At 38.9% G+C, this 27,809-nt stretch overlaps 2 long non-coding RNA genes across 3 annotated transcripts in view; one reads left to right on the forward strand and one right to left on the reverse strand.

The window, feature by feature from the left end:
* Positions 1-868: 868 nt before the first annotated feature.
* LOC118520660 (uncharacterized) lies at positions 869-27,710 on the reverse strand. The gene is made up of 3 exons (XR_004909777.2): positions 27,667-27,710; positions 1,631-1,828; positions 869-1,202 (listed from the first exon to the last, which is right to left on the reverse strand). It is a non-coding gene; the product is annotated as an uncharacterized LOC118520660 (long non-coding RNA).
* LOC144379971 (uncharacterized) overlaps positions 18,478-27,809 on the forward strand; it is a 165,372-nt gene continuing 156,040 nt past the window's right edge. For both annotated transcript variants that reach the window (XR_013443590.1, XR_013443589.1), the window contains exon 1: positions 18,478-18,714. This is a non-coding gene — a long non-coding RNA (uncharacterized LOC144379971). The remainder of the gene's footprint in view (positions 18,715-27,809) is intronic.

A 27,809-nucleotide genomic window follows, 5' to 3' on the forward strand; every position in this document is an offset into this window, starting at 1 on the left:
ATAATGTCCTTCCTCCATTGATATTGGATTTGGTCATACGATTTGCTTTGATGGATAGAATATGGTGTAAGTAATGTGCCACTTCTAGGCTTCGGTCTCAAGAAGCCCTGAATATATTCCCTTTATCTCTGAAACCTCTGTCTCTGCTATGAGAACAAGCCTGAGCCAAGCACCTGGAAGAGGAGAGGTAGGTGGCCCAGTTACCTGAATCACTTTAATAGCCAGCCAACATCAGGTAAATCTCCCGGCTTGTGAATGAGGCCATCTAGACCAGCCAACTGCAAGCTGACTACAGATATGTGGGTGAACCAAGTGACATCAACCAAGCTTGGTACAAGCAGCATCGTCGAGCTCGCCCACAGTCTCAGGAGAAATAAGAACTAGTTTTTCTTTTAATCTATGAATGTCGGGATGTTTGTCATGCAGTAATAGCTAACTGGCAAGCATTTTATAAAGATTAGTTTATTTAATCCTAATAATGATCTTATACAGTAGAGCCTATTACTATTCCCATTTTATAGAAGAGGAAACTGAGACTCAGAAAACTTTAAGGTCACACAGCCATGAAGTAGCAGAGTTAAGATTGCAAACCCAAATGTCTAATAATTCAAAATCTGACATGTTTCACCATATACCCCTGTGGACGCCCCTCTCCTTGCTTGTTTTGTTCCTGCTCATTTTGGAAGGGAAGGGCTCAATTCTAAACAACAGAAGTTTGCTAAAACTCAGGCTTTTCAAGATGAAGAATTCCTTTTCCTTAGACTCAAAATGAAAGCTTCAGGTAACTGACTTTTCTTGGAGTCTCTGTTGTCTTGTCAAGTTTCTCTGAAGCAGGTACTGGTAAAGAAAAAGACACAAGGCATTTCTGAACATGTATGGAAACATTTTTTTATGGTAATAACTTGTTTATGCAAGTAACACCAGTGTGTATTCTAAAACTTCCCAATGTCCTTTCCTCATAAGTTAACATAATTGGTGAATCCTATCACTCAGTCAGAAATATGTTTGTTCCTGTGCTGAATAACTAATTAAACAGGTCAGCACATACATGATTATCAGGAACAGTTTTATGAAATGGGAGAAATGAAGCCTTGCTGGAAATTGCTTAAATTTCATGGAGGTTCTGGCATAAATCTTGGCACATTGCTTGGGACTAACTCCTCTGGTTCTCTATGAAGTTGCTCTCAATCCATGCATCTTTCCTAGAATAGAATAAAAAAATGATTACTCTTTATTCTTGTATGATACACATAAGAAATGCTTTCACTCTCTAGAAACATGAATTGGTTTTATTCTTTAGAAGATTTCAACAAATAACCTGTTCTCTCAAGCACTCATCTGTTGTTAATTTGCTTTTCTCATTTGCAAAGTTCAGTATGAAGACTTCCTTTATTGCAAGCAGTTTTTTGTTTTAAACTCCTTAGTTGCTATACCATCTTGTTTGAACATTTTGTAGAAGTGCAGACAAGAAGTTTCAACATTTCTAGTGTGTCATGGAGCTTTTCTATGGCTTAAAGAGAATGAGGAAAACAGCTACTATCTTTCTGCTCACAGCCAGTAAATCTGTTCTATTACACATTGCTATAATTACTTTCCAAACACACAGCTGAGAGTGCGAAAAGTTGAATACTTGTGATTCAGAATCATTCAGAGCCTTCGTGTTTGTTCCGTTGGCAATGACAATTGCATGACATTTTTCTGATTTTCCATTCTATAAAAAGTTGGGTAAGTTGACATTCTTCTTCTTTTTTTTTTGACATTCTTCTTTTGACTCATTCTCATAAAATGGGAACAATTCCTCAATAGGACTTCTTGACAGTCTTAGGGCCTAAGTATAATTAAATACGTGAAAATTAAATACAATTCTTTTTTAAAAAAAATACAATTATTAAAAGCTATCTTGTTTAATGTTGTGAATACTAATATGCCAGATAATCCTATAAAGATTAGAAGCATGATGTAATTTAGACCTTATTTTTCTGCCCCACATTATTACTTAACTTTAAAAATATATTTTAATTCAAAAAAATATAACATTCTTTCTAAGTTATTTAGCTAACATAGTCCCTTGTAGTGGTAGTATTTTTGTCAATCATTTTCCATTCATTTAATCATTTATAAGTTCTTAATAATATTTGGCATGTGACATTAAAATTTCCAAAATCATTATTAATTATTATAGCGTTTTATGCCTGAAATAATAAATATATGTAAATGACTGCTATGTCTTATCATATGTAAAGCACATGAGAAGATTTTTCACTTCAAGGTACATTTGAAATATGTACTTATATCTGAAAATGAATATTCATATATGAATAGTGAATTGGAATGCAATTCCTTGCTCATTTTCCTGTTCTAGTTATGCTGTTTAGGGATGATGGGAACCTTGTCATCACATGGGTCTACCACATGTTTAGGGATACCAGAAAAGGTATGAAATTGCACATGAATCTTCAGCCTGAATTTTTCAAAGGCCAATGCTGAGGTTGAAGCTAATGAGCACATTTTGGCTAAATATCTAGGTCGGAGCTAAATACTGATGTATCCCTAAATAGTTTCCATTGAGAGATGGATAAATTTTAAGCCATGAGAAGGTATATTTTCCCAGAACATTTTGGATTTCTATTTTGTATTTGGGTGCAGTTCAGAAAATATCAGAATCTTTTTCCACTCACTTCCGCCAAATTTAAAAGGCAGCAGTTAGCAAATACCTACCATGATTTGGTCTAGTAAATCACACCCTTTGCCTATGGGTAAAATGACTGACATTCAGAGAAAGAACAAAACGAATGACATGGAATGGAGCATGAAAAACACCGAGAAATGAGGTCATTAAGGACAGGATGAAACAGTTAAGCAAGGCCAAGACAGTTCCAGTCCTTCAGGTTCTAAAGTCTAGAGTTTGGGCAATCAGACATTTGCAGTCTAGGGCTACACTGGATCTTAAGACAGATGTTGTCTGTGCCAAAGGTTGGCAGATGGAAGTAGACCAGATTTGACCATAATTCTGCCTCCTTGGGCTTGAGTTCTTGCACAGTGATAGGTAAAAGGTACTATCTGGAACTAAACACTGTAGAAATACAAAAAGAGGTGTGTAGTATCGTTTTGAAGGGTTAGAAGGATTGATTGAGATACCACTTTACACCAGTTAGAATGGCAAAAATTGACAAGGCAAGAAACAACAAATGTTGGAGAGGTTGTGGAGAAAGGGGAACCCTCTTACACTGTTGGTTGGGGTGCAAGTTGGTACAGCCACTTTGGAAAACAGTGTGGAGGTGCCTCAAAAATTTAAAAATAGAGCTACCCTATGACCCAGCAATTGCACTCCTGGGTATTTACCCCAAAGACACAGATGTAGTGAAAAGAAGGGCCATATGCACCCCAATGTTCACAGCAGCAATGTCTGCAATAGCCAAACTGTGGAAAGAGCCGAGATGCCCTTCAACAGATGAATGGATAAAGAAGATGTGGTCCATATATGCAATGGAATATTACTCAACCATCAGAAAGGATGAATACCCAACTTTTACATCAACATGGATGGGACTGGAGGAGATTATGCTAAGTGAAATAAGTCAAGCAGAGAAAGTCAATTATCATACGGTTTCACTTATTTGTGGAACATAAAGAATAGCATGGAAGACATTAGGAGAAGGAAGGGAAAAATGAAGGAGGGGAATCGGAGGGAGAGATGAACCATGAGAGACCATGGACTCTGAGAAACAAACTGAGGGTTTTAGAGGGGAGGGGGTGGGGGGGATGGGTTAGCCTGCTGATGGGTATTAAGGAGGGCATGTACTGCATGGAGCACTGGGTGTTATATGAAAACAATGAATCGTGGATCACCACATCAAAAGCAAATGATGTATTGTATGGTGACTAATGTAATATAATAAAAAAAAAAGAGAGAGAAGAATTCTGAAGAAAGCATCTTTACTGTAGCCTGACTTGTTTGTCTGCAGGCAGGACCAATAACTAAGTCCTGATATGGACATAGATATAAAGAAAACCAACTGGCAGTTGAATATGCTCCTTTAAGCTTTAAAAATTAATATATTTTGTGAATATCTAGGAGTGCAAATGACAAATTCATATACCAACTCCAGAACTGAAGCCCATATTGATGTCACTCAAATTGTCACTGAAATAATATGTACCCTATATTATAAATCAAGATGATTAAGATAGGCAGCTTTGGGGTCACACAGAATCTCACATCTCTGACTTAATAGCTTTTTGATATTGCCTGAATTATTGAGATTCCTTTAATTTCGGTATTATCTTCTCTGAAATGAGAATAGTAATAGTTTCTGGATGGTTAAATGAGATAATGTATGAAGAGGAGGGCCACAGTTCAGTGCAATACAACCTGGAAGGTACATGGAATTTAGATTCTCTATTTCTATAACAAATACAATTTTTTTTTTTGCCATTCTTATTTCCACTGATGGCAGAAATAATGGCAAACTTTCCAATTACAAGTTTCTTCTCTTATAAGCAGTCTCATTTGGGGGTAAAATAAGGTTTGCATGTCTTTCTGAAAGAGCGCTTCCTCTCCCACCTTCTTCCAAAGATGGCATCTAGACAAGGAGAAAGTTCACATAGCCTCAGGGAGTCTTCTCTCCCCGTACTATGTTTCCCCATGGCTTCTACTGACCCACAGGTGAAGTGTAGCTTCTTGTGCCTGTTCTCTAGGCATTGGGCCCTGCCTTCCCTGCATCCACTTCAGAAGCGTTCCCAGATGCTGTAACTCATGGGAACTCATGGGCTGGCCTCTGGGCACAGTAAAGACGTGGTTTCCCCACATCACTGCCTTGGTGCCAGTTCAGCTCTTTCTTATGGTACAGACTGTCAGGGATTCAGCAGTCACCTCACTTCTCACCATGGCCATCCTCTCAGCCACTGCCCATCTTGTCCTTGGTTTACTTCTCAATGTATCTAGAGCCCACGAGAGGGAGCACTCTATTACTGAGACTCAGGCTTTATCTTTACTTCATAAGGATCTTTCCAAATCTCTTTTCTCCTCCCATCTGAACAGGTGCTATTTGCTTTTCCTCTCTGAGGGCTCTCCTTACATCATGTCTTCCTTGGAATTCTTTATTCTAAGGTTAACCCCCTTTTCTTCTCTTGGCATGAGAGTATTCATGACTGAGGTGTAAATTTGCAAAGGGGTGCAGAAGAAGGAAATAAAAGGGATTATCAAAAATCCATCAAGAGGTATTGCACAAATATTGCTCCATTATATGCAAAAAGTACTGAGAACATTAAAATATAGCAAATAATAAATAGAAGCAGTTATTTACTTAAGATTGAAATAGCACAGTAAAGCCAAACCTCAGAATCTTCCTTTTCTTATAGCCCAAGAGGAAAAACAAGCAAGCAAACAAAAAAATCCAGCTAAAATAGACTAGTGGCAATCATAAGAATATAGAATAAGTTGGTTGCCAGTAAGAAAGATTGAACGTATTAACAATTGGCAAGGCTGAGTATGATAGACAGGATTATAAAAGGGCCCCCCAAATTCCCAGCCCCTGATGTACACACATGCCTTATCTAATGACCCCCGCCCCCTTAAGTAAGTATGGGTAGAACCTATAAATATCATGGAATATCACACTTGTGATTAGGTTACTAACCAGTTGACTTAGAGTTAATCAAAAGACAGATTATCCTGGACTGACCTGATTGATTGATTGATTGATTGATTAAAGATTTTATTTATTTATTTGACAGAGAGACACACAGCAAGAGAAGGAACACAAGCAGTGGGAGAGGCAGAAGCAGGCTTCCCACGGAGCAGGGAGCCCGATGCGGGGTACGATCCCAGGACCCTGGGATCATGACTTGAGCCGAAGGCAGACGCTTAATGACTGAGCCACCCAGGTGCCCCTAGACTGACCTGATTTAATCAAGTGGAAGAAGGTGAAGTATCAGAAACAAGAGCTCCTGCTGACTTGATGAAAAGGAGCAGCCATATTGCAAACTGTCTACAGAGCTTGGGGGTAAGGGCCTGAGAATGGCTTCTGGGTCTCTAAGAGTGGCCCCTGGCTGGGAGCTAGTAAAAAAGGGGGAGGTCAGTCATACAACCACAAAGAAATTAAGTCTGCCAATTTATTAATAAAATGAACATTCTCCAAGCTCACCAGTGGTGAGTGGTGGATCCAACAAAGCCCTGGTTCCTGGCCCATGGACACTGTAAGCTGTCCATGAATGTTTGTAGTACTTTCTTATTTGGTAATAGAAAGCTAATATACTGGACCTGGCAAGCATCCAAGCAATTCCAAAGCCTGCCTTCCACAGAAGCCATGCAAGGGGCAATGTAAGAAGAAAGGAAGGCAAACATGTCCCTCCCTTTTCCCCTAACACACATCCACACTCACACAAACACACGAAACTCTTAAAACACATATCCAACTTGGAAAGAAGTGGAAGGACAGTTACCATCATCAGTTCCAGAAGGAGAAGTAACAATTTCCACAAAAACTCCACCCTGACCACCTCTGAGTCCAAGCAGAGGCACAGACAAGCTTTGGAGGTTTTAAGTTTAGAGGAAAGAGAGGAAAATAGAAAAGCAAAAGGATTATGAACTTCCCAATCTAGTTGTCTCTGGCAATTAGAGATTTAGACAGAGATGACAAGAAGGAGAAAGAGAAGGAGAGGAAGAGGAAGAAGGAAGAGGAGAAGGGGGAGGAGGAGAGGACTGCAGTAAAATCTTCAGAGGAGCAGGCAGTAAGCAGGGGGAGGAGATACTCATGAAGTTCTTCCCGTTTCATGGCGAGAGCAGGGCAAGGAGAGAAAGTGGTAATGATTACTGAGGACAAAGTATTGAAAATGGGATAAAAGAATAACCTGGCTGACTCACTAACTGAATGGAAAGCTCCAGTGCCTCAGGGTAAATTGGAAAAAAAAAATTTCAGTCCTAAAAGTACCCTTCTATGGGAGCAGGATGCTATGACTAATATCCAGTGGTTCTGTTTTGATTAGTCAGTGCTTGTCTTTCAGGTTGTTAAATATTTTGAATATTACCCCAGGATACAGTCCAACAGAGGCGAATAAACTTGGCTATGAGAAGCAAGATCAACACTTAGGTTCACTAATAACGGTGCATCTAACCCCATATATACATATATATAAAAAATATATATATATTTCTATAATATATAACACATAAATGTTTATAAAATTTGTATTGATATGAAGGATATATAACATATTAAAAATGATAAATTGATGGGGTGTCTGGGTGGCTCAGTCAGGTAAGCATCCTCTTGATTTCAGCTCAGGTCATGATCTCAGGGTCATGAGATGGAGCCCACATCAGGCTCCCTGCTCAGTGGGGAGTCTGCTTGAGAGTCTCTCTCTCTCTCCCTCTGCCCTCCCCTCCACTTGTGCGTACTCTCCCTCCCTCTAAAATAAAGAAATAAATCTTTAAAAAAATAAAAATAATATATTTACAATTATTATTTACAAGTAATAATAAATTATGCCATATACGCCAGAGTCAATTGATTCTCATAGTATATTTTTGTTGAATTTTGCTGAACTCTTGTACCCATGACCAGACTAAGCTTGCAATTAATAAATGAATATATTTCCCACAGGAACGTTCATTGATATTTTTCTTTATTTTATTAAATAGGAATAAAGTGAAACTACAAAGATATTTGTCATTTGTAAATAAAGTGAACAACTTCTCTCTGAATGAGATAGTAGTTTCCAAATACTGAAATATATTTTCTCTATTATCTGTGCTAATCATAATGTAATGGCAAAAGGCACAACACATTTAAATTTTACCTGCATTATTAATATTCTCTCCATCACCTCACTGAGTCTAGATTGTCAAAAAAAACAAAAACAAAAAAACAATAAGTCGGGGCCTGATGTGTAACATTTGACAATTTCCATGATGTAAAAACTCTGATCATGGCCAATTTCAAGCAATAAATGTGAGGTCATTGAATGCAAAATAACCTCAATAGCATGGGTAATAGTAAAATACAGTCACGAGGAAAGATGAGTTTTGAGGATGTGTACCTGTGTTTTTAATGTAATATATTTATATGTAAACTAACATAATTTAATTTTTAGTAATGGCCATATTTTCTTAACAACTATCTCATAAAAATACTGAAAATTTAATAAACTATTCTCATGGTTGGTATGAGCAGGCTCCAGCACTCCACTGCTTCCCACACTATTCTACCCCTCACGCTACGTAAACAATACATTTAAATTTTAAATTATAAAAAAATAAAAACAGTTTTCAACTGGATTGGAAAGGGAGTCACTGAGAATTCACCTACTCTGCTTTAAACCCAGACACTACTATCCAGTATAAGAGAGAAAAAAAAGAGAGGGAGGTATAATGCATCTCTCCAAGCATGTGCAATAAAATAATGAGGAATAGACCTACAATATGGCAAAGATAGATGAATACTATTCTGGAAGAAAATATAAGCCTTCATAAAAAAGAAAAAGTTCCTAGAAGATGCTTTGGGCTATAAATAAACTAAATAAGACCCTGAAGTTAAGAAATAAGGGTTTGAAGATAAGAGGAAAATACAGAGAAAGAAAAAATGAACAAGATGAGATTAAGATGGAGATTTCAGTATTGAAGAAAAAAATTGAGGACAAAAATTTCACAATTACAAATAAATTAGATACATATTTTTAGACAAACAAATAAATAAGCATGGATGACAATCAAACTGCTGACAAAGAGAAAAAACTAAAGATAAAATATAGAATGCAGAGAAAAAAAGACTGATATATTAATAATAATTACAGAAAAGAAAATAGATATCATAGTGGATAAAGGTGTCCACCAAAAATATAACTGGAGCCCTTAAAAAAGAAAACCCCCAAAAATGAAAGGGAAAATATCATCAGTGTAATAATAGAATATATTCCTGAAATGAGTGGAAAACTAAATAAGTAAATTAAAAAGAAAACTGAGGGGTGCCTGGGTGGCTCCATCGGTTAAGCATCTGCCTTCAGCTCAGGTCATGATCCCAGGGTCCTGGGATCGAGCTCCATGTTGGGCTCCCAGCTGAGCAGGGAATCTCCTTCTCCCTCTCCCTCTCTCTCTGCCCTTCCCCCTGTTTGTGCTCTCTTGCTTGCTCTCTCTCTCTGTCAAATAAAAAAATCTTTAAAAAAATAAATTAAAAAAAAAGGAAAACTGATATGAACAACTGACATGAAGACATATTCTAGACAAGTATTGACAACACCAAATGCTCGTGAGGATATGGAGCAACTGGAATTCTCATTCCTTGCTGGTGAGAATACCAAATGGTATAGTCACTTTGAAGACAGTTTGGTAGTTTCTTACAAAACTAAAGATATTCTTACACAATCCAGCAATTTCACTCCTTGGTATTTACCCAAATGACCTGAGAATTTATGTCCATGCAAAAACCTGCACCTGGATGTTTATAAAAGCTTTATTCATAGTTGTCAAAATTTGGAAGCAACAAAATGTCCTTCAGGAGGTGAGCTGATAAATAAACTGTGGAATGCCCAGACAATGAAATATTTTTCAGCACTAAAAAGAAATGAGCTGTCAAGACAGGAAAAGACATAGTAGAAACTTGAATACATATTACTAAGTGAAAAAAGCCAAACCAAAGAGGCTACTTACTATATAATTCCAACCATATGATATTCTGGAAAAGGTACACTGTTGACTGTGAAAATACAGTTATTGCCAAGAGTTAGAGGGGAGGGAGGGATAACTTGGGAGAACACAGGGGATTTTTAGGAGCAATGAGACGTGATACCACAATAGTGGATATATATCATTATGCATTTGTCAAAACCCAGTTTATACAACACCGAGAGTGAACACTAATTTAACTATGGACTTCGGGTGATAATGATGTGTCAGTGTAGGTTCATAGATTGAACAGATGTAGCATTGTAGAGCACAATGTTGATAATGGAGCAGGCTATACTTTCTGCTCAATGTTGCTATGAACCTAAAACTGCTCTAAAAATAGTCTACTTAAAACAAAACAAAACACAGTTATAAGGCTAGATATATTATTGAAATATTCATTCTTTCAGATCATGAACTGATCTGTGCCTAAAGAGAGAATAAGATGTTTTTATGAATTGTAGAAAATACTGTCTTACATAGTTCACCAAAAGACAAATTGATTCTAATGAGTGATAATGGATGTATGAATGAACCCTTCTTTTAATAAAGGCATTTCAAGAGTAGAGGACACAATGTTTGCCTTTGAAACTGGATGCTATGTCCATTGTGTTCCTCACTGGACCTTTAATTTCCCTTTATGGTTTAACAATACAAAGGTTTCCCCTCCTCGAGACTGAACCCATTACAGACTTACACATTTAGGAATGATTCTAAAGGGTTCTGTTCTATACAGAAATACCTATTTCCAGATAACATTAAGAATTCTGTGTCCTTACTCAAATAAGAGATTCTTTTTTATTATTATTATTATGTTATGTTAATCACCATACATTACATCATTAGTTTTTGATGTAGTGTTCCATGATTCATTGTTTGCGTATAACACCCAGTGCTCCATGCAATACGTACCCTCTTTAATACCCATCACCAGACTAACCCATCCTCCCACCCCCCTCCCCTCTAGAACCCTCAGTTTGTTTTTCAGAGTCCATAGTCTTTCATGGTTCTTCTCCCCCTCCGATTTCCCCCCCTTCATTCTTCCCCTCCTGCTATCTTCTTCTTTTTTAAACATATAATGTATTATTTGTTTCATAGGTACAGATCTGTGATTCAACAGTCTTGCACAATTCACAGCATTCACCATAGCACATACCCTCCCCAGTGTCTATCACCCAGCCACCCCATCCCTCTCACCCCCCACCACTCCAGCAACCCTCAGTTTGTTTCCTGAGATTAAGAATTCAGGAATGCAAGCTGGTGCAGCCACTCTGGAAAACAGTATGGAGGTTCCTCAAAAAGTTGAAAATAGAGCTACCATATGATCCAGCAATTGCACTACTGGGTATTTACCCCAAAGGTACAAATGTAGGGATCTGAAGGGGTACGTGCACCCCGATGTTTATAGCAGCAATGTCCACAATAGCCAAACTGTGGGAAGAGCCAAGATGTCCATCAACAGATGAATGGATAAAGAAGATGTGGTATAAATATACAATGGAATATTATGAAGCCATCAAAAAGAATGAAATCTTGCCATTTGCAACGACGTGGATGGAACTGGAGGGTATTATGCTGAGTCAAATAAGAGATTCTTAGTAAGCCAATGCCAAATTAGGAAGGAAATGTAAGTCCAGGGGCGCCTGGGTAGCTCAGTCAGTTAAGCATCTGACTCTTGATTTTGGCTCAGGTCATGATCTCAGGGTCTTGGCATCAAGCCCCACATCGGGCTCCATGCTCAGATTCCCCCCCATCTCTCTCCCCGCACTGTTCCTGCTCTCTCTTTCTCTCAAAAAAACAAACAAACAAACAAAAAAACCCACAAACACAAACAAAAAATAAGGAAATGTAATTCCAAGGAGTCAATGAGGTAAACACTGAGCAAGGGTTTTGAATACTGTGTCTCAGGTTCTAGCACCATCCTTAAGAAATGTTCTCAGATTTAGAGAAATCATCATATTTCTGTATAAGAAGTTTCATTTAATGTAATATGAAAATATTAGTATCCCCTCCCCACTTGTGTGAATAATGCCATAGCAACTAAAGTCTAGTCTAAATAACAAAAACTGCTTTTTATTGATTTTTTTCCTAAGTGTGAGACATTGGCTAAGAACTTTATAGGCGTTCTTACTACTTAATTCTCTTAACCTACAAAATTAGTAATTAATCCCTATCTTTTTTTCTAAATGAGGATACCATAGATCAGAGATGGTAAGTAACCTGTCCAAGGTTGCACAACAAGTATGTGGAAGATCCATGATTTTTGATAACCCATTGTGCCTAAATAAAAAATATCTGTTCCTCAATTTATTACTCTTCTACTTCCTTGGGTATCGCTTCCTTAGGTTATATCATTAAAGGTAGAGAGAAACGAAATTGACATTTCTAGAATGTCTATTTGATGCTTTAGATTTTTTTTTTTTAATTTAATCCCCACAATAATTCTGTGAGAAAATTGAATTATTTCTGATTTACAGCTGAAAAAAATAAATCTGTTAGGCTTAGGTGCTGACTAAATGCAATTTGTCTGAGATAATTTTCCATGTGATTTGAATGGGGCCTTGCTTGACTCCAAATTTCTTGTTTATTCTCACTTTCAAATATTGTTTCACATCATATTAAAAAGGTGACACTAAATTTCAAGCTACGATATGTAATTTCCAAGGCCAAGGTGCTAATATGGGACTTACTAAATAATTTGTTTTCTTGCTATCCCAGAAACCATACTTCTCCTCTTCTGCCTCTAAAATGCAGGGACAAATGAATGATCTTAATATAAAATGCCCCCAGGAACCAGCACAAAAACTCCTATTTAAGAACTGTCAGAAGTTCGAAAATGGTGGTAGGACAGCAAAAGGCAATTTTTTAAAAATCTTACCGCAGAGTCTAAGAAATTCTTCACAACTTTGAAACCTTCAAGAGAAGGTGCTTTGAAGAATATTTTCAATTGTGGCAAGATAGTTACTTCCTCATCACCAGATCCCCTTCCAAATTGAAGGGCTTTACAGATGTAATGAAGATTCTCTCAGTCTGGCTGCTTTAGACTCTAGCACAGACTTGAAAATAATTAGTGAACCACCCTAGCAGTGATGTGCTCCTTTCTGCCAGCAAAGCTCTTCAGAGGCAATAATTTGCCTCTCCTCAGGAACATCAAAGTCTTCAATTGAATAACGATGGTCTGGAAATACATGGGTCTGAACTACATCAGTGAGAGTCAGATTCTTAAAACCTGTAATCCCATTTTACTGCTTAGAAAGCGAAAGTTCTGTAAGAGTGATGAGTGATGAGACCATGGATCACAGTCCTCCTCACAGCAAAAGCACAGGAGCTAAATTCAGGCCTCGTTCGACAACTGGACCCCTCTTGCTATGAATCCCTTTCTGCTCCCTTTACCCCACTGGCAAATATATCCTACTGTCCTACGCTTCTCCTTGCTAGTGGCCTGTACTTTGGAATTTCTAGAAATCACCTTCTTCATTAATATGAGACACCTAGACTGTTAGATAAACTATCTTTTTGTCGACTTTTCTTTAAGCAGTAATTATTAAAACAATCCATGTTCACTATAGAAAATCCTGCAAATATGAACACGAGTATATCGAGGTAAAACATTGCCTAATATGATAAAAATCAGAGAGTAGCCCTCTCAGGGGTGTAGAGGAATGTAGGGGGTGGTATTGACGAAAAGAGATACAATGGAAACTTCTGGGTTGCTCAACGTGTTTTATATCTTGACCTGGATAATGGTGACATGGGGAATACATGTTTAAAATATGAATTAAGTGACACAGTTTACTATATGCTCTACCTCAATAAAAAGGAAAGCATTTGAAATCATGCATCACCTCAAAACTTAGAGCCACCTTTATATTTTGGAATATTTCCTTCATATCTGTCTGTATCTATATACGTATATATGATATACAGCATGCACTTATGCTCTTGGTCTGGAATTCTTCATTTTTACCTAAAATATGTCCTTCTACTTAGTAACTTTCTTTTTTTTTTTTTTTTTTAAAGATTTTATTTATTTATTTGAGAGAGAGAGACACAGCAAGAGAGGGAACACAAGCAGGGGGAGTGGGAGAGGGAGAAGCAGGCTTCCCGCCGAGCAGGGAGCCCGATGCGGGGCTTGATCCCAGGACCCTGGGATCATGACCTGAGCCGAAGGCAGACGCTTAACGACTGAGCCACCCAGGTGCCCCTACTTAGTAACTTTCAACTTGCAAATATTCGTAGATAAAACAAAGCTATGTGCAGAGCAAACGGATACCACCTCTGCTCTCACCCAAGAGGTGCTATTAGCTCTCTGCTCCATATTCTATTCTAGGCAGCCTTTTTCTTCCCTTTTTTCTTTTTCTTTCTTTTTTTTTAGTCTGCAAGATCTCTGCTATGGTTGTGTTTATTTATGAGGTATTCTACAAAGTCTGTGACTCCATTTTCTCCAATAATTCAAAAGCCACTGAGAGTGCTGAAATTATCAGCAGGAAGAGGGAATGATGTAGGTGAAAGGAAAAGACGAGAAGCACATGGAAGTGGGGCCTGACTCATGCAGAGACGGCTGGCCGGGCTTCACTTTCTCAGGACTTGGACTTGGGGTTTAAACCAAGTTTAACCTAATTTTCCTGTGCAGCAGGCTCCAGGTGACATCTGGATTGTGTAAACGATTAGCTTTTGTTTCTAGCCTGTAACTTTATATAGAATCCCTAAATCAGTAACCTAAAAATGAATCAAATTTTATGGGACCATCCTGATTTTGTGGCAGAATGGGCTCGCTTTTGAAATTGACATCCACTTATCCAGAGATCTCCAACATTGGGTTCTTAGCAAGTGGGAACATTCTGTCATCATCCTATCACCCCAGGGCCCATTCTAAACATGCCTCTCCTTGGTGGATGTTTGTGTCCAATCCAGTTCTCTAGATGCAGCCTTTGAGACATGCACTATGTGCTAGTGGCTTATTAAGGAAGCTTCTAGGAGAAAAAAGGTAAGGGTAAGAGGAAGCAGGACAGGGATAGGAAGAGTCCAAGAGCGCGTGTGACTTCAGGCAAAGCCTCAGCCTCAACCTAAGCTTGCAAGAACTCTGGAGACCAAGTTACAGAACACCATTGGCTGGCCTCAAGGCAGGAAAGGTAGGCTTTCATACAACTGCAAGAGTCAATCCTAGGGTGGGGGGTCTTCCCTAGAGATTATCCTCTCCTAAGCACCTCCAAATTTCCATGCAAAGTGGAAAGATGACACCATTAGCTTGAGGGGCATCCTCCAAAGGGAGCTGTAGGAACCCCCCACTGGGAGCAAGGATGTTGAGTAAAAGGGATCTGGGGATGTGGGTGGAGTGTGGGGTGTCTGCCGCAGTGACTATGACATTTCCTTGTCTTAACTCTGGGTCACAACTCACCCCACACGACACGGGACCTGCCCTCCCTTCAGTAACCCCAGTGTCTCTTTCGTGTTCTCCTTTTCAATGACCAAGTCACATCATCATTTCTATGAATGATTTACCTCCAGGTTGAGGGCACGTTGCTGTTCTTAAAAGCCTTCATCTCTATAGAACAGCCTGGAGGAGCCTTGAGAGGTAAGTTTTCTTATTCTCATTTTACAGCTGAAAGAAACTCAGTCTCACATATGAAAACTGTTCCTTCCTTGTGTTCTCAGTCTGCATGTTGGAGACATCTAAGGTCCCTGGGCACCTGCATGGTGCTGACTGGTACTGTATCATTCCTGGAGGCACCATTGCCCCCACACTATGCTGTGCACGGCGCCCCCTGAGTACACACCTACATGGTGTGTAACTCCACATGTTTATACTCTACTCCCAAACTGCCAGCATCAATACGGGGTTGATTCTTTGGCGCTACTTATTTTTATCATTTTTGAAGCTACAAAACATCTTGATCAATACTTCAACTGTTTTAACCTATTTCCTCAATTAAAAAATCTCAGACCTCCCCCTTCAAATCTTATGGTATGGCCTTCTAAAGGGACTATATTCTTGTTTCGAAATCAGTGTGTCTTTTCTGACTCTTCATCAGGAAGATATTTTGTATTTTATATTAGGAAAGTGTTCAGGGGGCACTGCATCTTCTTTCACATGTTTTGAATATATATTCTAAAACTGCACACACACACTTTTTACCCCTGAAATACTTATATGTATTTCTCTCTCCTAATACTTCTGAGACTTTATGAGGTAGACAGATCCTGTTTTCTATGTCATATCCCAGCACATACTCTAAGAGTTCACGCCCACGATATCCTTCACCTCAAAACGAACAACTGGATGATAAGTGTACCTAAATAAAATCTCTGCTTCCTTCTTCTATGGCCAGTGATCATAAAAAGTAGATATAGTTCCTCCTAAATGACCAGAAGCAATCCAGAGTACGGGATTCCAAAATCTTACTATCTTGGCAATGTTGTTAAGGTTGCGGACACCACATAAGAACATTAAAGCAATTTAATAGAGACAGATTTAACTAAGAAGCATCACTGCTACTGGCAACATCTCATCGCTAATTCGAGGAAGGAGTCTTATCTAGACATAGACATCATTAGCATTAGTGACAATATTATACTATTACAGATTTTAGTAGGCCACTAGATAGGCACTTATGTGTGCATGCCCAAGGCAAGAAATAGTTCATGGCATGCCAAATAAATGTTTATTGTTAATTTTTACTTACTTTATTGTCCACTCTCTATTTTGAGCTCCTTGAAGACCAGTACCATGTCTCTCACATCTATAAGAAAATGTTTACTGCCTATTAGGGTGGTATACATATATTAACGTATTTTATCTGTCAACACAGAAAAGAGATACAAAGAAGGCAATTAGGTGTGTATGCATGGATGCCAGGAATCTGGGAGCATTTTCTCTTTCTGCTTTACCATCCTCGTGTGTGCCTTCCATTCTCAAGATCAGCCCATGGTTCAGTATGGCTGCTAGAGTTCCAGCTATTATGTTCATTTTCCAGAAGGAAAGAGAAAAGAAGGGAAAGGGGATCTAACTCTCAATTGTGTCAGAAACTTTAAAGAATCTTTTCAGAAGTTAGAAGGAACACTTAGGCTAAAATCTTATTGGTGAGAACTTAGTTACAAGGAGACTGAGGAACACATTTATTCCTGGAGACAATGTCCGGGCCTGTGACCAAAGAAGAGAAGAGTGATACTTAATAGGCAACCAATGTCAATGTCATCTCCATGTTACAGATGCAGACATTAAGGCTTATTGTGGTTAAAAGTTGTGCACAATCATAAAATATTACAGCTAGTGATCTACCTTATCCCTAAGCCAATGCACTTTTCACAATGTAACACCACCATCCATGTTACCTTGCAGAGTAGCCACGTCGGAGATATTCAATATCTATTTGTGCAGTGAGGCAACAAATGAGCATCTTGGACCAGCAGCAGTAAAATAGTGAAAAGCACGGGCTCTTGAGCTGTTCTTATCAAATTTTCACATGCACATGATTTTCCTGCACATCTCATGAGAAGGAAGATTCTGATTTGGTAGAAATGGCATAAGTCTGAGAGCCCGCATTTCTAACAAGCTTGTGAGTAATAGTATGCTGTGGGTCCATGGAACACTCTTTGAGAAGCAGGACTTACATTCTCCATTATCCTTGAAATATGGCTACTCTGAATTGAGATGTACTGTATAGTAAATGTAAAATATACAGTGGATTTCAAGGATTTAATATGAAAAAAATGAATACAAAATATCTCAATATTTTATAAAGGTTTCATATTAAAATTATAGCATTTTGGTCATACTGGATTAAATAAGATATACTATTAAAATTAAATTAATTTCACTTATTTCTTTTTACTTTCTAAATGTGGCTCCTAGAAGACATAAAATCACATGTCTGGTTCCCATTCTATTTTTACTGGACAGTGCTGGTCTAGACTGAGCAATGCTATTTTGTTCAAATTTTGAATCCCTACATACTAGCGGAAAGATTATGATCAGATTAACTTCACTAAATTCAGTTTTCCCTCGTAAACTGGGCGTAATAAAAGTGTTTTCCTTCTAGACTTGTGATGATTGAATAAGAGAACCGAATAAAATGCTTAACACCTGGTAACTCTTTGAAGTTGAGCTATAGCGCTGGGATTTCAGCCAGGACCACCAAACAAACAAGAATCATACAATGCTTCATATTTTTTTAATTTTAATTTTTTTTTTAGAGAGAGAGAGAGAGTGAGAGAGAGTGAGCGGGGGTGGGGGGGAGGGACCTAGGGAGAGAGAGAATTCTAAGCAAGCTCCATGCCCAGTGCAGTGCTGGATGCAGGACTCGACCTCACAACCCTGAGATCTGAGATCGTGAGTCAGACGCTCAACCAACTGAGCCACCCAGGCACCCCCTGGGTTTCATATTTTTAAAATATGCCAAACATTTTAAATAAGCACATTAATAATCTTTGTGGCCAATTATTTGAAAAGCAATTTGGGTCAAACACATCGCAGAAATTTTGCCAGGCTCATTCTCCTTATTTCCTAACTGCAGTAAAATTGGTGAGGTTCCCAATGAACACAGAGCTATTGAGTCATGGTCGATCATCAGTGTCGGACATAACTAGAGCACCTACATTTCCAGGCTGGGGATCACCTGAGTCATGCCACTAATTGCTTGCACAGAACTACATTTTACTGTCGGTCCCCAGAGCAATTTACATGCAAAAAATGAATCTCTTCCAAGTTCCATGTCTTCACCAGTCTCTTTTCAGAACACCCTGGGTCTAGATGAATTCACTAGAAGTCAATTTGCTGAGTGGACAGTTTGCCTAAAGCCAATTCGTGGAAAAGCCAATTCGCCAAATGACTGATACATCAAATTTAGTTATACCTTTCAACTATTTAGCTGTGGTTCATGGGTTTTGACTTTGTCCTCATTGCAGCATTTCAAGGCATGCTTAATTTGTTTTTGTCACAGTCCCCACTGCTCTTGCTGGAGCCAAAGGGCAAAGAGAGGAAGAGGTCAAAGAAACAGCAGAGGAATGAGAACCGAAAAGGGGAAGCCGTGGGGCAGAATAGAAACACTGCAGAGGTAAGAGGCACATAATTATAAGACAATATTCTTAAATAAGGAGCATTCTTATGAATACCTTTTTTAAGAATATATCATTAATCATGCAAGCAATGGTAATGGTTCCTGATATGCAAGAAAATATTCCAGAATGTATATTTCTTGAGTATGTGGAGAATCCTTAACAATATAATCTCTTTAGGCATAGCCATTTTCATATTCAATTATTACCCCTGTGAAATATCTTCTTTATGCCCCAGTCTCCGTGTCTCTATGTTTCTCTCATTCTCCAGCTGGTAACAACAGGAATCAGGAGCAAAAATGAAAAGTAGTCTGTCAGAAATAGCTTTTGAAAATGGAACCTGGGTGGATCGGTCACCCTGAACACATGTGCCTTGGGCATTCAGTGAGTCAGCTTCTGGAAGTTGGCTTGATTCTGGATATACCAGGAAAGGCGACAATGGGTGAGTTAAGGGGGAAGAAGGAAGCCCAAAAAACTAAAGATGTTGGTCTACTTTCGTAAGAAAGAGGTTTAGGCAATCAATGATCAGAAACATACCTTTTTTTTTTTTAACTTTAAGTGGCCAGGCTGTAGTGACCTAAAGCAGTTTCAACAAAGTTTGGCCCTCAGCCACCACCCTGAGCTCTGCCCAGCTCTTCCCCCACCCATCACTTAACAACCATGCTACTCCTTCCTGCTTAAGTGGATGTGATTTGAGAACCTTCTGACATACTCCTTAGTCATTACACTTTGGATATGTGAATAATCAGAAATTGAATTGCCATCTTGAGTCTCCCAACTATATTAGCACATAAGTGTGAACAGAAGTGTGCTTTCCGAAAAATTGATTAGAAAAGAAATATACCATTCTCTTAATGAGAGAGCATAATTCAAAGACCAGCAAAACATGCTTAGACCCACACTGAAGGTCTTAGTATAACCCAAGAACGTGTCAGGGAGCAGGGGTGCAGAAAGATCTGAAAGGTCACACTGTCAGTGCTCACCTCAGATCAAGAATGCCCCTTCTTGGGGCGCCTGGGTGGCTCAGTCAGTTAAGTGTCTGCCTTTGGCTCAGGTCATGATCCCAGGGTCCCAGGATCGAGCCCCAGGGTTGGGCTCCCTGGTAGCCTGCTTCTCCCTCTCCTCTGCCCCACTCCCCTGCTCATGCTCTCTCTCTCAAGTAAATAAATAAAATCTTTAAAAAAAAAAAAAAGAAAGAAAGAATGCCCCTTCTGTCTGTCTCCACCTGTGTGGTCCTAGATACAGGTATATTCATCTCATGAGATGGGAACCTTAGGTCATCAAACCTGCCTCATGTAAAAGTTGCATACTAGATTTGATTGTCTCTACTATTCTATGTTTGCACAAGAAAGTTCCTAAATATAATTTTGTTCATGTGAGTTACAAGTTATAAGTTTCTGAGTCTCTTAGCAGATATTGTTTTTCTATAAATTCTGCTTTATAATCATTTCCAGGATAATCAAAGCAGCCATTTTTACTCCATCTTATCTGCTATACGTATTTGTGTATATATTAGGCTATTAGTGCCCAGCACTTTACAACTACGTTCTGAGATAGATATTTGGATCCTCGTTTATAAAGCAAATAACCAAATCTCAAACATGTAAGGAATATACTCAGGATATCACAGCTGTTCAAAAAATTTGAACTAATTTATTTGACTCCAAAGTCCCTGGGACCCAACCTTTGCAGGCTACAATCTTCGAAGAGTCCCTCACAAGTCACTCTTGGGAGGTGACAGTTCTGTGATCTGAGCCTGATTCTGAATTATGGAAAATCCACACTTTGTCAGGCAGTCTTTTCTGAACAGAATGTCATAATCGCATCAACTACTTGCAAGTTCCTGGTTTTCTCATTTTGAAAGGTAAATTATTGTGAATAGTAAGAGCTATAGAGATATGCTTTCTGCTTTTCTTATATTTAATTTATATTTCGATTACTGAAGTAGAAAACAGCTGGTACTGGTTTTTTGTTTGTTTGTTTGTTTGTCTACAAAACACCCACTAACTTCTCACGGAGTAAGAGCACTCTCAGGTAAACACATGAGATATACTGATAAAGTGACAAGACTCCAGAAGTAAATCCTTTGGGTCAGAATCAGCTTTGGGCTGAGGTAAGGAGTTATGTCTTCCCCACCACCAAAAAAAGGAATAAAAATAAGGCCAACCAAAAACTGACTAGCACAGGAGTCCAGCCAATAGTGAAAACCAGAAATTCTAGAGCTGACAAAAGCAAACATTAAGATGAAAGTCAAAAACAAAACAAAACAAAACAAAAAAACTAAACCAAAACAAAACAAAAAAAATTAGGGTCAAAGCAGAAAAAGCTCAGGGCGCCTGGATGGCTCGGTCGTTAAGCGGCTGCCTTTGGCTCAGGTCATGGTCCCAGGGTCCTGGGATCGAGCCCCGCATCGGGCTCCTTGCTCCGTGGGAAGCCTGCTTCTCCCCCTCCCACTCCCCCTGCTTGTGTTCCCTCTCTCGCTGTCTCTCTCTCTATCAAAATAAATAAATAAAATCTTTAAAAAAAAAAAGCAGAAATAGCTCTAGGATTAACACATAAGAATAACCTTCAAAATGCTCAATTATTAGTTTCCTTCTTTTCCCTTGTGATATAAATATTTGTCTTTCACAATTTGTGAATCCTTGAGTTAATACTTGGATCCCTTAGAAGGCAGTGAAGATGGACCAAGGATTTACCCCTTTCTCAGTGGAGAGAGTAAAAGACTTCACAATGGGAACCTTGATAGGTACAAATGATAATTCTCAGAATATTAAGTTTATCAGGACATCCTGTTCTTTGGTAAAATAAGGCTTTCCTGACACAAATATTCCTGACCTTGGGAAAGTATTTATGATTGCTATGTACAAAAGGATGTGTTTTTGTATTTGCATCTGTGAAATGAGAGCAATGAATGATGCTAGGAAATTGTGGGAACACAATTCATTGGTGGGAGCGCTTCCAATATTTTAAAAGGCTCAAATTGGCATTAGAGGATAACATGAGAATTTACCTTAACACCACTTAAGCCTTAACAAAGGAAGAATGACAACTAACATAGGAAAAAGGAGTTTCTTTCAGAATACAGGAAACTGAGTCAGAGAAAAATCTGGACCTCAGATTCCAAGTTCCAATTTTGGCATGAATGAGGTCATTAGGAAATAAGGGCATGTGAATGGCAAACTTTCATTTGAGGGAAAGGTAGTGATAAGATGTGTAAATGCAGCCCGTATAATTCAACCAACAATCCCATTTGTTATTGAAGTCTCAAAAAAAAGAAAGGAAAGGGAAGGTAAGGTAAGGAAAGGAGAGGAGAAGAGAGGAGAAGAGAGGGGAGGGGAGGGGAGGGAAGGAGAGAGAGGGAGAGAAAGAAAGAAAGAAAGAAAGAAAGGGAAAGAGAGAAAAAGAGAAAGAAAGAAAACTTAAAAGAAAAATAAAACAAGCAAAATATCCAGCAAACAGACAAAAAACTGAAAACCATGCAAAGACATGGTTCTAAACATAGAGTAGGATCAAAATAACCCTCAAGACATTCCTTGGCAGGCAATGAAGAAAGAACAAGGTAGTAGGTGAGAAGCCTGAGACCTACAAGATCATATCTACAAAAGCATCAGGCAAATGTGAGTCTTCCTGGGTACATATGGACTGTGACTCAGCTGGATTCTTTTGACCTGGAAATGGGAAGTTAACGTGTAATGTGTATCTGTTTGTATAAATTATAAACCCTTGCTAAAGAAAACCTCTCACCTGGGGCCATTGGAAGATGGTTAGGTCAATGCGGGGGGAAAAAAAGCAAAACCAGCGTTTGCTTTATAATGATTCTGTATTACAATTAAATTTCCTAAAATATATTGTTTTGTATTAAGCCAGCTGTGTCATTCAAAACCATCATGCTTTTTTTGGTCAATATTAGTAACTTCCAATTGTTGGTGGTACTCTTTCCCAACTATCATGACCACGTTGCAATGAAAACAAATCTAAGAACAAATTCTTTCACACATAGAAACATTTATTATCAAACAGTTATAACAGTTTATAAACTAGTGAGTAAACTCAAGAAGTGCCAACCCTCTGTCTTTCCAAGTGCTCTGACAGCACATACAGGAAAGGTCCCCTCAGGACAAATGCACCAATGTTTCACTAGCAGGAGTCAGGCAACAAAGAAACCTAGGAATCTACTCTGTATTGGGCTACTTTGGAACTATCTGTCACATCTATCTATCTATCTATCTATCTATCTATCTATCTATCTATCTATCTATCATCTATCTTTTAGAATCCAAGATTTGTTTGTTTTGTTTATTTATTTATTTGAGAGACAGTGTGTGAGAGAGAGATCATGAGCAGGGAGGAGGGGGAGAGGAAGAAGCAGACTCCCTGCTGAGCAGGGAGCCCGATGCGGAACTCGATCCCAGGACTCTGGGATCATGACCTGAACCAAAGGCAGACGTTTAACCGACTGAGCCACCCAGGCGTGCTCCTATCTTTTAGAATCTAAAATTCCATTCTGAAGCATACAATCTAGGTTTATTAGATTCTTGAACCCTATGCATATAAGCTTGGAAATGCCTGTAAAGTGTGCCATATGCTAAGATGTAGAATAAAGGCATCTAATGCAAAAGTATATAGACCATACTCTCTCAACTGAAGTGCTTTAAAGTAAATTACAAACCACACCGGGCATAACTCAAATGTCCATCCACAAGAGAACAGATAAAATGTGCTATAGTCACGTAATGGAATACTCCACGAATGAAAACAAAAGATGACCAATACCTGCAACAACATGGATGAATCTCAAACACATGGCATAGAACTAAAAGAGCCCAAAAAAGAGAAAGTGCTTACTATGTCATTCCATCTATATGGAAGTTCACGAACAACCAAACTAGTTCACAGGGATAAAAATCAGAATAGTGTTTGACTCCAGAGGAGAGGACCACAGATGGGAAAGAAATAAAAGGGGATTTTTGGGGTGATGACAATACTTTACATGTTGATTGGAGTGTTAGTTACGTGGAAATCTATCTCTGTCTTATCTATTCATCTATTATCTACCTAGGTACCTATCTACATATGCATATATGTCTTAGTCCATTCAGGCTGCTATAACAAAATACCACAGACTGGGTATCTTATAAACAACAGCAAGGTATTGCTCACAGTTTTGGAGGCTGGAAGGCTGAGGTCAGAAAGCCAGCTTCTGAGTTGTAGGCTTCCTATTGTATCCTGGAAGATTCAAGAGGCTAGGGAGCTCTGTTGGGGACTCTTTAGCACTAATTCCATTCATGATGGCTCCACCCTCATGACCTGATCCCCCCTACAGGCCTTGCCTACAAATACCATCATCTTTGAGGTTAGGATTTCACCATATGAATTTGGGGGCATGGAGTACAAGCATTCTGACCATAACACTACACACACACACGCCCACAGGCACACACATGTATACATAGACATATTATATGCTGGACACCTAACTGTATTTAACTGTAGGTAATTATATCTTGATAAAAAAATTACAAACAACGTAACATATATCTATTCCTTTAGTAAAACCTCTGGATAGCTCAGAGGTTACAGTTTTACTGAGGAAGAAAGTATTCATTTGGTCTCTTGAAAGTAATAACAAGAATTCTTGGGGGCGCCTGGGTGGCTCAGTTGTTAAGCGTCTGCCTTCGGCTCAGGTCATGGTCCCAGCATCCTGGGATCGAGCCCCCGCATCGGGCTCCCTGCTCAGCGGGAAGCCTGCTTCTCCCTCTCCCACTCCCCCTGCTTGTGTTCCCTCTCTCGCTGCATCTCTGTCAGATAAATAAACTTGTTAAAAAAAAAAAAGAATTCTTGTCCCTTAGTAAGTGGTTCCAATGGGACAGGTGCCATACTAGCTAATTGCCATATGTAATTCGAATTACTGAATTCTCTCAACAACTTCATGACATTGGATTTACCATTATTCCCATTTTATCGGTGACGAAACTGATGCCAGAGAGGCTGCGTACTTTGCCCAATGTCACAGCCTAGCAGGTGGCAATGGAGGTCATTAGACCCAGGTGTTTTTTGTTTTTTTGTTTTTTAACTCGAGTTTTCCTGGTGCCATCATTAGAGCTCTGCATGACTCCTGTCTTGCCAAAAGTGAGAGGAGTAAACTGTTAGAGAAAAATTATTAAAAGGTAGGCCAAGATGAAGTAAAGGGCAAAGGTAGAAAAGAATGGCATTGATTTCCAGGGAGAGAACTTTATCAAATGTATCCCCTTCCATGGGGGCTCAGAAGAATTTAATTGCTATCAAACCCAAACCAAAATTATGAAACAGACTCTCTTTTTTTTCCCTGCATCTGTGTAATAAATGACCTCTCCTGCCAATTTCGAATTGCCAGACAATATTTTTGTTCGTTAGAAGGACGTCAATTCTGATAGGAGATGACTCAGCTATTTGAGTCACCATGATTTTACCCTGCTCAGTTTAATTACAGTTTTGTTCTTTCCCAAGATGTTTTACCAAACCTACCGCTAAAGCCTCTGATTAATATTACAATTCAGTCTATAAAAAATAAAATCAAGTTCACTTTTTTTTTCCAAAGTGGGGTGGATTTCTTCTTAAAGAGCAGAGCACAGGAAAACATCCAAATAAAGGAAAGATCTCACCATTTCCTTTATTTATTCTCACTTCATATGTACTAAACTAGCTTCATTTTGAATGAATTCCCAAGAAACTAAACAAGCAAGCACATTGCTCAGACCAGTCCTGGCATGCCCAGTTCTGCATGAGCCCATGGCAATCCTTAGGTAAATAAATCGGTTCCACACTTCTCTAAGGAAGAGATTAGAACTAGACTATTACAGTGGAAGCATATGCTTGTGATGGTTTTAAAGATATATTTTTTAAAAGGTTTGGATTTTATGGCTAGGCTCAAATAAAGACAGTGGCCTTTCTTTGCCTTTCTTCGCCTTCTCTTCCACACTCCCCTTCTTGTACATACAAATCAAATGTTCACACACACACCCCCACACATATTCAACCTTCTGAACCAAATTGCACACCATAGGGACAATTGAACAGTATTGGAAGCTTTGCTGTCCCCCCCTCCAACGTGCAGTGTTGAACTGACAATTTATGCCTGCAGGTGGCTGCTTGCAAATGCAATTAGGCCCTGCTCCCACTGGGAGGGCTCAAGTGCACCCCATTAACTGGGCCAAGACTGTATGAATACTAGTAATTTTCCACCTGCAAGAAAAATGGACAGCTTATGCCAAAGGAAGTGAAATATATGGTCAGGTGTCTAGGCCATGTAGCCAGTGTGATTTTGTAAAGACAAGTATTCAAGCCTCAGGCCCTTATGTTTACATCGAGTTGGATCATCCTAGGCTCATTAACAAAGATCTTTCTCGAAAGAAAAAGAAACTCCTGTTCCTGCTTGGAATTTTGAAAAATACAGTGTGTGATCCTTCCAAAGTGAGATGTTTACTGGAAGGAACACAGGCTTTGTTTGGAGTAAGACTGACCTACGTTCTGATCATATCTTGAAGATGTTAGCCGACTGATGAGTAGCAGAATCAGAATTTGAACATGGATTGCTTCATGCTAGTCTCATGCTTTCTCTTAAAGTACCCAGGATCCAGGACACAAAACCAAATAAATGAACATCCTGTCCTAGGAAATTAATAATTAAGGCCTTGGTCAGTTTCAATTAACCACTTAGAAAACACAGGTTTATAAAGGCAGGTTATGTTATTTTGAAATAACTTCTTAGAAGATCCTTGTGGGATTATGATGTACCATGAGACATCATTCTCAGATGCAACATAAAGCATGTTTATTATGATTTGTGGATTGTTGAAGGTGTATGTTTCTGTTAGTCTTGAAATAAAAATCACTGGTATATTAATCTCAAGTGATTCTTGATGTGAGTCAGAAAAAAAAAACAAAACAGGTGGCTTTGAGGGTAGGAGCTGGGGCAAGAATTAAGTTCTTATGGTATAGTAGCCAGAGGGGGAGAAAAGGGCTCCAGGGATAATGAGGAGCATGGAGGGGAGGAGAAAGGATGGTAACTCACTCTAGCCCAGTGCCACACCCAGGACATGAGCGTGCTGGGTGACAAATAAGCAGTCATTGCTAGGCCCAGTGCAAGTTTCAGATCTATCTGCATTAGAATGATAGGCTATCAAGTTTTCTGTTAAGGTGGCATATTAGCATATTTAAGAGTTCAGTCTCCAGATTTAGAGTATCAGGATTTGAATCCTTGTCCCATCACCTACTGACCGTGTCTTTTGCAAGTTACCTCCATCAAAGCCTTGAATAGACACGTTAATATTCCCTCGCTTGCAGGTTGATGGCAGAGGTTAAATGGGAAAATCCATGCAAAGTGCTTGCCAGAGAGTAGGTACTCAATTTGTTAGCTCCGAGCATTAGATTCTGGACATCACTCTCATCCTTTACTCTGATCCATAGCTTGGCTTACAAAACCACCCCTAGGCAGTGTTCCAACATGTTCCAAAACAAGAAAAAGATGATGAAGAAATATCTATAAAAAACAAAACAAGATTTCTTGGTCCAGCCAATGCTATGGGCTCCTTTACACCAGTTTATCTATCTCTTATCTCTTTTCTACTTATCCTTCAAGGATCAATAAGTTCTAACCCCCCAAATCAGACAAATCATTCCTCCTCTCTCTAAATTCCCAAAATGCATTGTGTCTACCCCTACTTGCATCATTTAGTTATTTCTGCTTGGTACTGTGGTTAATTATATGACCGTCTCACCAACTAATTTAGGAAATTCTTGAAGACTCATCTCTGATTCCAAATAGAGTCTAATGCTCCCAACATAGCAAATAATGCTATCAATGCCTATTTAATTAATATTGAGACCATAAAATATTTTCATAGACAATTAAGACACTGAACACACACACACATACACACACACCCACCCATAACTTATTGTAGTTCACCAACCTTGTCTCAGAAGTGAGAATGTACGAATGTGCATATAGCCTCCCTGGACAATGCAATATTTGGAGGGGAACAATGCATTATTCTAATCAGTGAAAGATCCAGAGGCAACTCCACCCTCTCCTCAACTTCGTAGCCTTAATTAA

The sequence above is a fragment of the Halichoerus grypus genome, chromosome 1, assembly GCF_964656455.1.
Source record: "Halichoerus grypus chromosome 1, mHalGry1.hap1.1, whole genome shotgun sequence".
Taxonomy (NCBI): Eukaryota; Metazoa; Chordata; class Mammalia; order Carnivora; family Phocidae; genus Halichoerus; species Halichoerus grypus.